At 43.4% G+C, this 12,362-nt stretch overlaps 1 long non-coding RNA gene across 1 annotated transcript; it reads right to left on the bottom strand.

Moving 5' to 3' along the window:
- Positions 1 to 1,939: 1,939 nt before the first annotated feature.
- On the bottom strand, positions 1,940 to 11,951 carry LOC148778097 (uncharacterized). Its single transcript, XR_016037125.1, has 3 exons — positions 11,840 to 11,951; positions 11,272 to 11,449; positions 1,940 to 2,182 (listed from the first exon to the last, which is right to left on the bottom strand). It is a non-coding gene; the product is annotated as an uncharacterized LOC148778097 (long non-coding RNA).
- Between the last annotated feature and the right edge of the window lie 411 nt (positions 11,952 to 12,362).

Below are 12,362 nucleotides of genomic sequence, written 5' to 3'. Positions count from 1 at the left end.
CGCAGGAGGACCATGGAATCTTCTCTGCAAGGCTGTCTAGAAGACTTCCCGCCCCCGCTCTGTGCAGACACTTGGGCTGTGTATATTTTCCACATTTTTTTAAAAAACTGCTTTTTTTGGGAAGCGATTTTCCTCCAGCCCTGGACCAAGGACAAACCAGTCAGAGCTTGCCGTTTTGAGTCCAGAGGGCAGCCAGGCATTTGCCTGAAGGCTTGTGGGGCACCAGTTCTGCCTGTACTTTTCCATGAATGGAAGGAGGCCGGCGGGGGTGGCGCGGGGCGGGGGGGCGGTGGCAACAGGGTCGGCTTCCCCGGGAGCGGCATCCTGGAGATTTTCCCAGCTGGTTTTGGGGAAGTTACTCCAACCTGATCCAGTCCAGCTGTGGTGGAGGCCCTGATGGGTGTGAGGATTCAGACTATTAGCACTGATATTTAAACAGTAGGTGGTCCAGATGCCCTCAAACCAGCTTCCTCTCCCTGCTGGATTTGAATGGCAGTTCTTCAGCATGGGTTATTATTGGCACATCTTAAATACCTGAGGGACAGGGGAGCCTGGTGGGCTGCTGTCTATGGGGTCGCACAGAGTCAGACACGACTGAAGCGACTTAGCAGCAGCAGCAGCAGCAAATACCCTAGGCTTTAACGCTGGTTGGCCTCACCAATAACCTGTGCTCATACCTCAGCCCAGCCTAATCCTAGTGAGACGTGGAGAGTGAACTTCTGCCACCAACAAGACAGATTCATGATAGAGGGTTTTGAGGGGACACAGGGTATATGAAGAAGTGGTTAAATGCATGAAATTTTTAGGATCTGACATATTCAAATTCAACTGGCTCTACCACTTTTTAGCTGTTGTTACTTCTTTGAGTTTCAGTTTCCTCGCCAGTGAAAGAGGCTTCCCTAGTGGCTCAGCAGTAAAAAAATCAGCCTGCAAAGCAGGAGATGTGGGTTCAATCACTAGGTCAGGAAGATCGCCCAGAGGAGGGCATGGCAACCCACTCCAGTATTTTTGCCTGGAGAATCCCATGGACAGAGGAGCCTGGTGGGCTGCAGTTCATACGCTGCAAAGAGTCGGACATGACTGAAGTGACTGAGCACGCACACACCAGTGAAAGAGCTTGCCTCAAAATATGGGGTAGGATACATTTAAATGATACATATAAAAAGTACTTATTGCTGTGCCTGACACAAAACTGGTGATGTATTGCAATTGTAAATCAGAGGGGCGGGCTGAAGCGTATGACCTACCCATCCTCTCATGCCAGAATTATGATGCTGTGAAAGCAGAAGGGGAGATGAGGATGGGGGAGGCCCACAGAACCTCACAGAAGGACAATCTCTCCACTTTAGGAGCTTCACAGGATAGCTGGGGTGGGTTTTGTGGCCAAGGTCTGCAGAGGAAGAAGAGGTGTGGGCTCTAGTATGGTTTTTGGAGAACTCAAAGAAACTGGAATTTTCAGTGAACTCACATGTGGTCCAAATGCGGCCTTCCAATGTGACAACCCATCTTCCTGTTGGTCTAATCCCCTGAAAACACAATGGGATTCTTTGCATACACCCACCCCACTCCTCAGGTTCTCCCACCATCCCAACTAATGTCCATTTCTTCCTGCAAAACCTTGGAACAAAACTACCACTCAACACTCTACTTTTCTTAAGCACTGGTTGGCAGAACAATATGTATAGGGTGATTATTCCAGTTATGCTAAAATATAAATACTTATCAATGACTAGAAAACAATATGCCAAGGTTACTGTATTCCAAGGTTAACAGTGATCACCTATTGTCTGCAAAGAGTAGAATTAAGAGATGAATTTTATTTTCAACTTCATGCTTTTCTGAATTTTCCAAACAAATACTTTTAGTTTTTATAACCATAAAACACAATTTTTTTAAGGAAATAAAGTTCATCATTGGCTTTTTATACACATACATTAAATCATGCACTCTCCTGCTTAAGTCTTTTTGATAGCTTCTCAAGCACACAGAATAAGATTCAAACTCCTTTCCCATGGCCTACAAGGCTGGACATGACCCAGAGCCTCCACACGCCTCCAGCTCTATCTTCCGCTGGTTCTTGTCCTCACCCACCAGCTCCAGCCTTGATGGCTTCCTCCTGGGCAAGAATCACAGCTTCACCACTTACTAGCTGTGTGATCTTTGGCAGCCTTGGTTTCCAATTCTGAAAGAAACAAAATACATAAAAATGGTATCAGTTCTGTACTTTATTTCATGTTATTGTCAAATAATGTTCCATTATATGCATATATCTCATTTTATTTATCCACTCCATGTTAATGGACATTTGGGTTGTTCCGATTCTGGAAACAGTACAGGTATGAACAGTCATACATAAGGTTTTGTGTGGACATATATTTTCAGTTTTCTTGGATTTATGCCCAGGAGTGGAATTGCTTGGTCATAAGATAACTCTATGTTTAACTTTTGGGGGACCTGCCAAACCGTCTTCCAGCGTGGCTGCAGCACTTTACACTCCTGCCAACAGTGTTTGAGGGTTCCAGTTCTGCACATCCTCATCAACCATGCCTTTGTCTTTCTTTTTTAAAAGCCATTCTAGTGGGCATGAACTGCTGTTTCATTGTACTTGGATTTGCATTTCTCAGTGACTCATGATTTTGAGCATCTTTTCTGTGCTTTTTTGTCTGTTTGCGTGTCTTCTTGGGACATCAGTTCAGTTCAGTTCAGTTCAGTCGCTCAGTCGTGTCCGACTCTCCGCGACCCCATGAATCACAGCACGCCAGGCCTCCCTGTCCATCACCAACTCCCGGAGTACACTCAAACTCATGTCCACAGAGTCGGTGATGCCATCCAGCCATCTCATTCTCTGTCGTCCCCTTCTCCTCCCGCCCCCAACCTTTCCCAACATCAGAGTCTTTTCCAGTGAGTCAACTCGTCGCATGAGGTGGCCAAAGTATTGCAGTTTCAGCTTTAGCATCCGTCCCTCTAATGAACATCCAGGATTGATCTCCTTTAGAATGGACTGGTTGGATCTCCTTGCACTATAAGGAACTCTCAAGAGTCTTCTCCAACACCACAGTTCAAAAGCATCAATTCTTCGGCGATCTTGGGACATACGTGTATTCAAATCCTTCGGCCACTTTCTTGCCTAACTGTTCTGCCAGAGCCTGATCACTGTCTTCTTCCTGATTTTAGGAGAAATGCTTTCAGTCTTTCGCTTTGAAGTGTCAAGGTAGTGTTATGGAAAGGGTGTTCAGTTTTGTCAAATGCTTTTCTCTATTAAGATTATCATGCGATCCTAGTCGCATGCGATAACTAGATCCTGGTTATACTATGGTATAGTATACCATATTCATAGACTAGGATCGCATGCGATACCTAGATCCTGGTATACTATGGTAGAGTATACCATATTCATAGACTAAGATCACATGATAATCTTAATAGAGAAAAGCATTTGACAAAACTGAACACCCTTTCCATAACACTACCTTGACACTTCATAGCGAAAGACTGAAAGCGTTTCTCCTAAAATCAGAAAGAAGACAGTGATCCCCACTCTTTCCACTTCTGTTTAATATTGTACTGGAGGACTGTGAAGAAAGCTGATCGCCGAAGAATTTATACTTTTGAACTGTGGTGCTGGAGAAGACTCTTGAGAGTCCCTTGGACTGCGAGGAGATCCAACCAGTCCATTCTAAAGGAGATCAATCCTGGGTGTTCATTGGAAGAAGGACTGATGCTAAAGCTGAAACTCCAATACTTTGGCTACCTCATGCGAAGAGTTGACTCACTGGAAAAGACTCTGATGCTGGGAGGGATTGGGGGCGGGAGGAGAAGGGGACGACAGAGAATGAGATGGCTGGATGGCATCACCGACTCGATGGACATGAGTTTGAGTGAACTCCGGGAGTTGGTGATAGACAGGGAGGCCTGGCGTGCTGTGATTTGTGGGGTCGAGGAGAGTCAGACATGACAGAGAGACTGAACTGAACTGAACTGAACAACTGATTAATTTTCATACATTGAATCAACCTTGAATTGCTGGAATAAACCCTTCTTGGTCAGGGCGTATAATACTTTTCCTATGTTTCTGCATTTGGTTTGCCAGTAATTTGCTGAGGATATTTATATCTATATTCATAAGAGGTATTGGCCTATAGTTTTGTTCTCTGTTAAGGTCTCTGTCTGGTATCAAGGTAAAACTGGCCTAATAGTCTGAGTTTCTCTTCTACTATTTTTAATAGTTTGTGAAGTACTGGTATTAATTCTTCACATATGTAGTAGAATTAACCAGGTAAGCATCTGGACCTGAGATATTTTTAAACTACTAATCTAATCCCTTTACTTGTTATAGGTCTATTCAGATTTTCTATGTATTCTTGAGTCAATTTCAGTACTCTGTGTCTTCCTAGGAAGTTTTCTATTTCATCTATGTTATCCAATTTATTGGCCTACAGTTGTTCACAGTATTCCATTACAACACTTTCTATTTCTGTAAGGTCAAAAGTGATGTCTCTTCTTTTATTCCTGATTTTAGAAATTTGAGTCTTTTTTACTTCGCCCACCCCACCTTAGTTATTAATCTTTTTAAACAACTGATTTTTTATTTCACTGGTTTTCTCTGCTGTTCTTCTATTCCCAATTGTATTTATTTCTACTTTATTATGTCCTTCCTTCTGCTAGCTTTGGGTTTAGATTGCTCTTCTTTTCCTAGTTTCTTTAGATGGAAGGTTATATTATTGATCTGATATCTTAATTATTTTAATATAAATGTTCATAGCTCAAATATCTCTTTAAGCACTGCTTTCACTGTAACCCATAAGTTTGAGTATGTTGTGTTTTTATGTTTTTATGTTATCTCAAAGAATTTCCTAATTTCTCTTGGGATTTCTTCTTTGACCCATTGGTTATTTACACAGTTGGATTATCTATACAATCCATGGGATATCTATACAGTCCATGGGATTCTATAGGCCCAAATACTGGAGTAAGTAGCCTTTCCCTTCTCCAGGGGATCTTCCAAACCCAGGGATCGAACCCAGGGATCGAACCCAGGTCTCCCGCATTGCAGGCAGATTCTTTACCAGCTAAGCCACAAGGGAAGCCCAAGAATACTGGAGTGGGTAGTGTATCCTTTCCTGAGTGTATCTTCCCAAACCAGGGATAGAACTGGGGTTTCCTGAATTGCAAGCAGATTCTTTACCAACTGAACTATCAGGGAAGCCCAAAGAGCATCATAAAGGTAACTAATAAGTAAATACAAAAGATAGTACAAATATACTTTCGTTTGTAACTCTTTTTCCATCTGATTTTAAAGAAAATGCATAAATCAATAATTATAATAAAAATGTGTTGATGGTCTTACAATGTAAAAAGATATAATTTATATGACAATAATAGCACAAAGGAGGCAAAGAGTAAACAAAAACCAAATTAGAGCAAAGTTTTATACTATTGAAATTAAGTTGGTTCTTGCCAAGATGACTTCTTAAACACTCAACTAATTGTTACAAGTCTTTTATTAATTTTCAGAATTCTGGAAAAAAAAACTGATTATGGCATTTTTTTCCAGTGTTCAAGCTGCTTTTATACAGGAACTGATTTTCAGAAGTTCTTATTCCACCATTCCAAAGTGCTTCCTCCTTTAAAGAATTTGAAAGGCATGTCTCACAGATTCTCTGTGAAAAAACAGAGCTTCATAATATCTTAAAGGCATTGTTTCACAGCAGTCTCACTGGGAGCCCAATGTAGAGAGGATCTTATCTCAAACATCACTGTGCATAGGCTTTTGACCAATGGAGTGGATAACAAATGGATAAATAAAAGCCCACAAAGGATTATACTCGTTTCAACTGAGAGAGACAGACACTACAAAATGAAGGGAACTTTGAACCCTCAAGCTTCTATAAGCAGACGGTAGGCTCAGAAAATAACTCAGCTGTAAAAGAGCTGTTTTACATGTGAAAAGAAGAGTGGCTCAGAAGGTAAGATCAAAATTCCAAGACCCCAGAAGAGAGAGCCAAGAGATACATAAAATTTCCAGAGAGTAGAACTGAGCCCTAATAATTGAACAACCTTGCAACATGAGCTCAAATAGATTTCAAAATTACTATGGACAAGTGACTGCTTGCTATATGTCTTCTATTTTCCTCTTTATGAACCAAAAGATCTAGAACTTATCCCTACCCTACCACTGTATGCTGCCTTGTGTGGGGAGAAAACATCTCTTTAGTCCAAAGATCTTCTTGAGAAGAATATACTCAAGTTGATCCTTAAGGACTTCACCTGAGTAGCCTCATTCACATTTGAACCTGATTCAAAGAAGACATACAGATGGCTAACAAACACATGAAAAGATGCTCACCATCACTCATAATCAGAGAAATGCAAATCAAAACCACAATGAGGTACCATTCACGCCAGTCAGAATGGCTGCTATCCAAACGTCTACAAGCAATAAATGCTGGAGAGGGTGTGGAGAAAAGGGAACCCTCTTCCACTGTTGGTGGGAATGCAAACTAGTACAGCCACTATGGAGAACAGTGTGGAGATTCCTTAAAAAACTGGAAATAGAACTGCCATATGACCCAGCAATCCCACTCCTGGGCATACACACCGAGGAAACCAGAATTGAAAGAGACACATGTACTCCAGTGTTCATCACAGCACTGTTTATAATAGCCAGGACATGGAAGCAACCTTGATGTCCATCTGCAGACGAATGGATAAGAAAGCTGTGGTACATTTACACAATGGAGTATTATGCAGCAATTAAAAAGAATACATTTGAATCAGTTCTAATGAGGTGCATGAAACTGGAGCCTATTATACAGAGTGAAGTCAGCCAGAAACAAAAACACCAATACAGTATACTAACGCCTGTATATGGAATTTAGCAAGATGATAATGATAATCCTGTATGCTGCTGCTGCTGCTGCTAAGTCGCTTCAGTCATGTCCGACTCTGTGCGACCCCACAGATGGCAGCCCACCAGGCTCCACCGTCCCTGGGATTCTCCAGGCAAGAACACTAGGAGACAGCAAAAGAGACACAGATGCATAAAACAGTCTTTTGGACTCTGTGGGAGAGGGCGAGGGTGGGACGATTTGGGAGAATGGCACTGAAACATGTATATTATCATATGTGAAACAAATCGCCAGTCCAAGTTTGATGCATGATACAGGATGCTCAGGGCTGGTGTACTGGGATGAACCAGAGGGATGGGATGGGGAGGGAGGTGGGAGGGGGTTCAAGATGGGGAACATATGTACACCTGGGGCAGATTCATGTCAATGTATGGCAAAACCAATACAATAATGTAATTAGCCTCCAATTAAAATAAATAAATTTTAAAAAATAATAAATTAATTAATTAATGTTTAAAAAATAAATAAATAAATGATGAAATCCTGGACTTCAAGCTGAGGCCATAATGGGATAAGCCTTGAAAGTCTCAGGGGAGGGGATGAGTGTATTTTGTGTATGAGAGGGAATTGTTGTGGCCAGAGGGTAGACTGTGGCAAACTGTATTTTTCAAAGATAGTCACAGTAATATCTCCCATTCCACACGCTTTTCTTACAATATTGTCTTGATATTCTTCCCATTGAGTGGTGGTGTCCATATGCCTTCAACTTGCACCTAAGTGTGTCTGCCTCTATCAACACAGTGAGACAGAAGGAACACTGTCATTTTCAAAGTTAAATCAAAAAAAGTCCATGTACTGCTACCTTACTCTTCATGGGCACACACTCTAGGAACTCAGCCACCAAGTGATGAGAAAGTCCAAACTATCGCACATGGAGAGGCCATGTGTAGGTTTTCTGTCCAACAGCCCAGCCTAGATCCTAGCCAACAGGCGGCATCAACCACAAACCATGCGACTCCTGACATCTCCAGATAATTCTAGGTCCAAGCTATTGAGCCACCCCCAATCTTCAAGTCTTTCCAGCTGAGTCCCCAGATATTGTGGAGGAGAGACAAGTCAATCCTTCTAATGACCTATCCAAATTTCTGACCCACAGAAACCATGAAAGATAATAAAATACTCATTGTTTTAAGTCACTAAGTCTGGGGATGATTTGTTTTACAGCAACACATAACTGGAACATATACCTTGACAATATGGTTTAAAACCCCATACCTGGACATTTGAGTTATTTAATTTTTTTGCAATTGTGAACACCGCTGCTATGAATACTTCTTGTACATGTTTCCTGTGCTGTGCTATGCTTAGTCACTTAGTCGTGTTCAACTCTTTGTAACCCCAAGGACTGTAGCCCACCAGGCTCCTATGTCCATGGGGATTCTCCAGCCAAGAATACTGGAGTGGGGTTGTCATGCCCTCCTCTAGGAGATCTTCCCAACCCAGAGATCGAACCCAGGTCTCCTGCATTGCAGGCGGATTCTTTTCCATCTGAGGCAGCAGGGAAGCCCAAGAATACTGGAGTGAGTAGCCTATCCCTTCTCCAAGGGATCTTCCCAACCCAGGAATTGAACAGGCAGATTCAAGTCCCACATTTCCCCTAGTAAACATCTAAAAAAGCATCTTTTGGATATACACTTAGGAGTAGAACTGCTGTTCAGATTTGCAAGATAATGCCAAATTGTTTCTCAAAGAGGTTATACTAAGTTACATTCCATCAACAGGGTATAAGAAATCCTGCTGATTTCTCTCTTCGGAGTTCTTACACTGTCTATCCTCTCTGCCTGAAATGCTCTTCTCTAGGCATGCACAATTCACTCCCTCATGCCGTTCAAATCTTTCTCAAATGTCACTTTCTCAATGAGGTATACTCTTACTTACTCCATTTAAACTGAAATTTCCCCTACACTATGCTCAACTGTCCTCACATCTTTCTATATCTCACTTTCTAGCATACTATACAACTAGCCAATTATTATATTTATTGCTTCCTGTCCATCTCCTCCCAGAAGAACGTAAGCTATCATAACAACTAGCATATTTGCGATTCTGTTCACTGCTATGTCCTGAGCACCTAATTGTGTATCTAGGACAAAGGGGAAGCGGATGAACTTTTACTGAATAAATGAACGTCTACATCTTTTCCAATTCCCTGCATCAACAGACTGTAATTTTTCCCAATTAGTCAGACAAATGTTAACTCATTATTGTCTTATTTTTCCTTTATAACTAATGAGACTGAATACCTCTGCACATGTTTCTTAATCACATAAATTTCCTTTTCCATGAAACCCATGTTCATGTTGGAGAAGGCAATGGCACCCCACTCCAGTACTCTTGCCTGGAAAATCCCATGGACGCAGGAGCCTGGTAGGCTGCAGTCCATGGGGTCAAGAAGAGTTGGACACGACTGAGCGACTTCACTTTCACTTTTCACTTTCATGCGTTGGAGAAGGCAATGGCAACCCACTCCAGTGTTCTTGCCTGGAGAATCCCAGGGACAGGGGAGCCTGGTGGGCTGCCATCTATGGGGTCGCACAGAGTCGGACACGACTGAAGCGATTTAGCAGCAGCAGCAGCGTGTTCATGTCATCTGTCCATTTCCTATTGTGTTGTTTATTCTCTTTTTTTTTTAATTACAGGAATTCTGCATGTATAATCTTCATACTGATCCTTTGCAAGTTACATGTATCACAAATATCTTTCCCCAGTGTATAACCTGTCTTTAAGATGTTTAATAAACAGAAATTCCTCATTTTTATATAATAAATGTCATAGTAAATTTCTTTTATGTTTTGTTTGAGAATAAACTATTCTCATGCCAGATCATCAATGCTGGGGGAGGTAGAGCAGTCCTTTCTAAAACTTTCTTTTTAATTAAAAACTTATTTTATTGACCGCAGGAGATCCATTCATGAAATTTAAGGTATGAAAAAGGACCTCTGAACCCCTCCAGAGAAACAAGCCCACCTACCCCCAGACCCAGGCCCCTTTCCTTCACTTAGCCTCTTCACCGTCTCCCCTCTGGCAACATAACGAGAGACAACACCATCAATCACTCCCTAAGAGCTGCCAGGTGGGCAAGAGGTGGGGGAGGGTGGAAAAGAGCCCAAGGGAAGGGACTGCAGTTTAGAAGCACCAACTGGCAAAAGTAGCCCTCCCCCTGCCAGAGGACTGGGCAAGTCCCAACAGAGGACTCCAAGGGGCACTTAGGGATGTGAAATGTAGCAAAAAATGATGGGGGAAGTGAACTAAGGAGAGTTCTAGCTAAAGCAGAAACAAGAAACTTTTTTGCACTTTTTTACAAAAAAGGGACACCCTTTCAGATGGGCCCCACTGAGGCAGGGGACAGTTGAGGTAACCCCTGTGCCTCTTAGAGAACCAGTGTTTGTGTGATCCGCACACCGCACAGGTTCCTGGAAAATAAGCGGACATCAGTGGGCGGGGACAGAGAAGGGAATGGCATTGCTTGAGGCCAAGGCTTTCTAGGGTTCAGACCCTGACCTTGTCATTCACTGATGACAGGCTTCCAGAGGCTTTTTTGGCTTCACAACCCAAGAATAAAGCTTATTTTTCCTGAATGGAGGAGAAAGAGGAAATTTGAAAACATAGACAACAGAAGATGCCCCTGTCCACCTCCCTAAGATTAGCTCAGCTATCAGCACATAACCTGCAGGGATTTTCAGAGTCCCAAGTTGCCCACAATGGATTGAGTCACTAAATCTTATTTCAAGTGTTCAGACTTTGCCTCCAGTGAATATTTGGCTTTGACACTTCCTGTCATCTCTGCTGAGAAGAGAAGCAAAGCCAGTCACAGCTGCCAGCATTATGGACATAGGTAAACCTCCTGCTTCAGGTCTCCCTCTCCAAATCCATGGGGAGACAGGCAGTGCTGAGCACTGGACTGGGAGCCAAAAGAGCCAAAGCCTGCTCAAATGTTCCTCCTCGTGCACATAACAAAGGAGTTGCTCCCCTTGTTTTGAAAGGGAGCACAAGCCAGGAAACTGAAAGGCTATCAGGTAGAGAAGGGAGTACAGGTCTGCCCTTTATCATAACACATGCCACAGAAAAGGATCAAATAAACCTCTGTGTCCTGCAGAATAACACAAGGCACCCAGAAGAATCCCACTGGGCAGAAGCTCAGTGCAAAACCCCCAGCACTGCAGACATCATCAGACCTGTGAGCATGGGATTTTCCCTTCCAGAATTCCCTGCTGCTCACAAGCCCCTCGGCCTTTCAGGAAATGTGGTCCCAGCACAGGCAGACTGCATCGGGACACAGGTGGGTTTAGCCTTATAGGGTAACTTCACGAAAGGGAGCCCCACATCCAAACTGTTACAAGAGGGCTTGCCCTCAGGCCCTCACCTGAGACTCCACACGCAGACTGGTTTACCCACAGAGGGAGAGCACAAGTCCTGCCTCCAAGGAGCTTCCAGTCTAAGGAAGAAATCATGCTAACGATGCACTTGATCGGAAGGGCAGTGCAGTCCGTGCTGTCAGGTAAAGCGCCTCCTCCAGAAAGCTCCTCAGTGCGGAGAGGCCCCTGACAAGGCAGACCAGAACAGAATAAAATGTGAATTTGGTGAAAAAGAATAAGATACCCAGTGAAACTTCAATTTCAGATGAACAAGGAAACTTTTTTTTAGTATAAGTATGTCCCATGCAATATTTCATATTTAAACTTAAAAAAAAAGATTTCTTCTGCATCTGAAATTGAATTTAACTAGTTATCTTGTATTATATCTGGCACCTCTAGAACTGAACAAAACCACAAGGCCCAAACCTAACTTCGTATATGCAGTAACGTGTGAGCAGGTAGAAATTAAAAGGTCAAAGCATAAAAATGCTGAGGGAACAAAAGCAGGGGCTCTGAGTTAGCAGGAGGTGGCTGGATCCGTGGGCTGCCTGGCAGTGGCAGGGTTATTGGGAATACCTCAGATTCTGACTGCCCCCACAGGCTGCTGCTGCGTCCCTGTCCCTGTGTCGCAGGCAGGATGAGATCCAGAGAGAGAAGTTCCGAAGCCCTGCAGCCAGGGGCGTCCTCTTGTCCACTGGGCCAGAGCTGACACAAAGCACTCGGGGGGGGGGGGGGGGGGGTGTCAGGGGCGGGGCTTCGAGGAGAGGCGGTGCCAAGATCTAGGGAATGCAGGTCGCCACCCAAGGGACAGTGCGTGCTTTTGAAATGAAGAGTGCTGCTAACTCTTCTTGGTTGCCAGGGAAGAAGCCTCCGTCAGACCTATGCTGCTGGTGATACTGGTAACACAGAAACTTGAGAGGTGGAGAAACTGAAAATTGGGAAACAGCATGATGCAGAGCTGAAGCCACAAACCCCAAAGGCCTGAACTCCCTGCAAAGTCAACTCAAGAGCACTTCCACATAAGGGAAGTCAGGGGTTTCATCTTCTAAGAGGGGACCAAAATGCAGCCTTGTGAAAGGCAGTTTTTCAGAGAGTGTTT

Source organism: Moschus berezovskii, chromosome 4 (assembly GCF_049115385.1).
Source record: "Moschus berezovskii isolate FMDL1 chromosome 4, NW_MosBer_1.0, whole genome shotgun sequence".
Classification (NCBI taxonomy): Eukaryota; Metazoa; Chordata; class Mammalia; order Artiodactyla; family Moschidae; genus Moschus; species Moschus berezovskii.
This window is presented reverse-complemented; position numbering and strand designations above follow the sequence as displayed.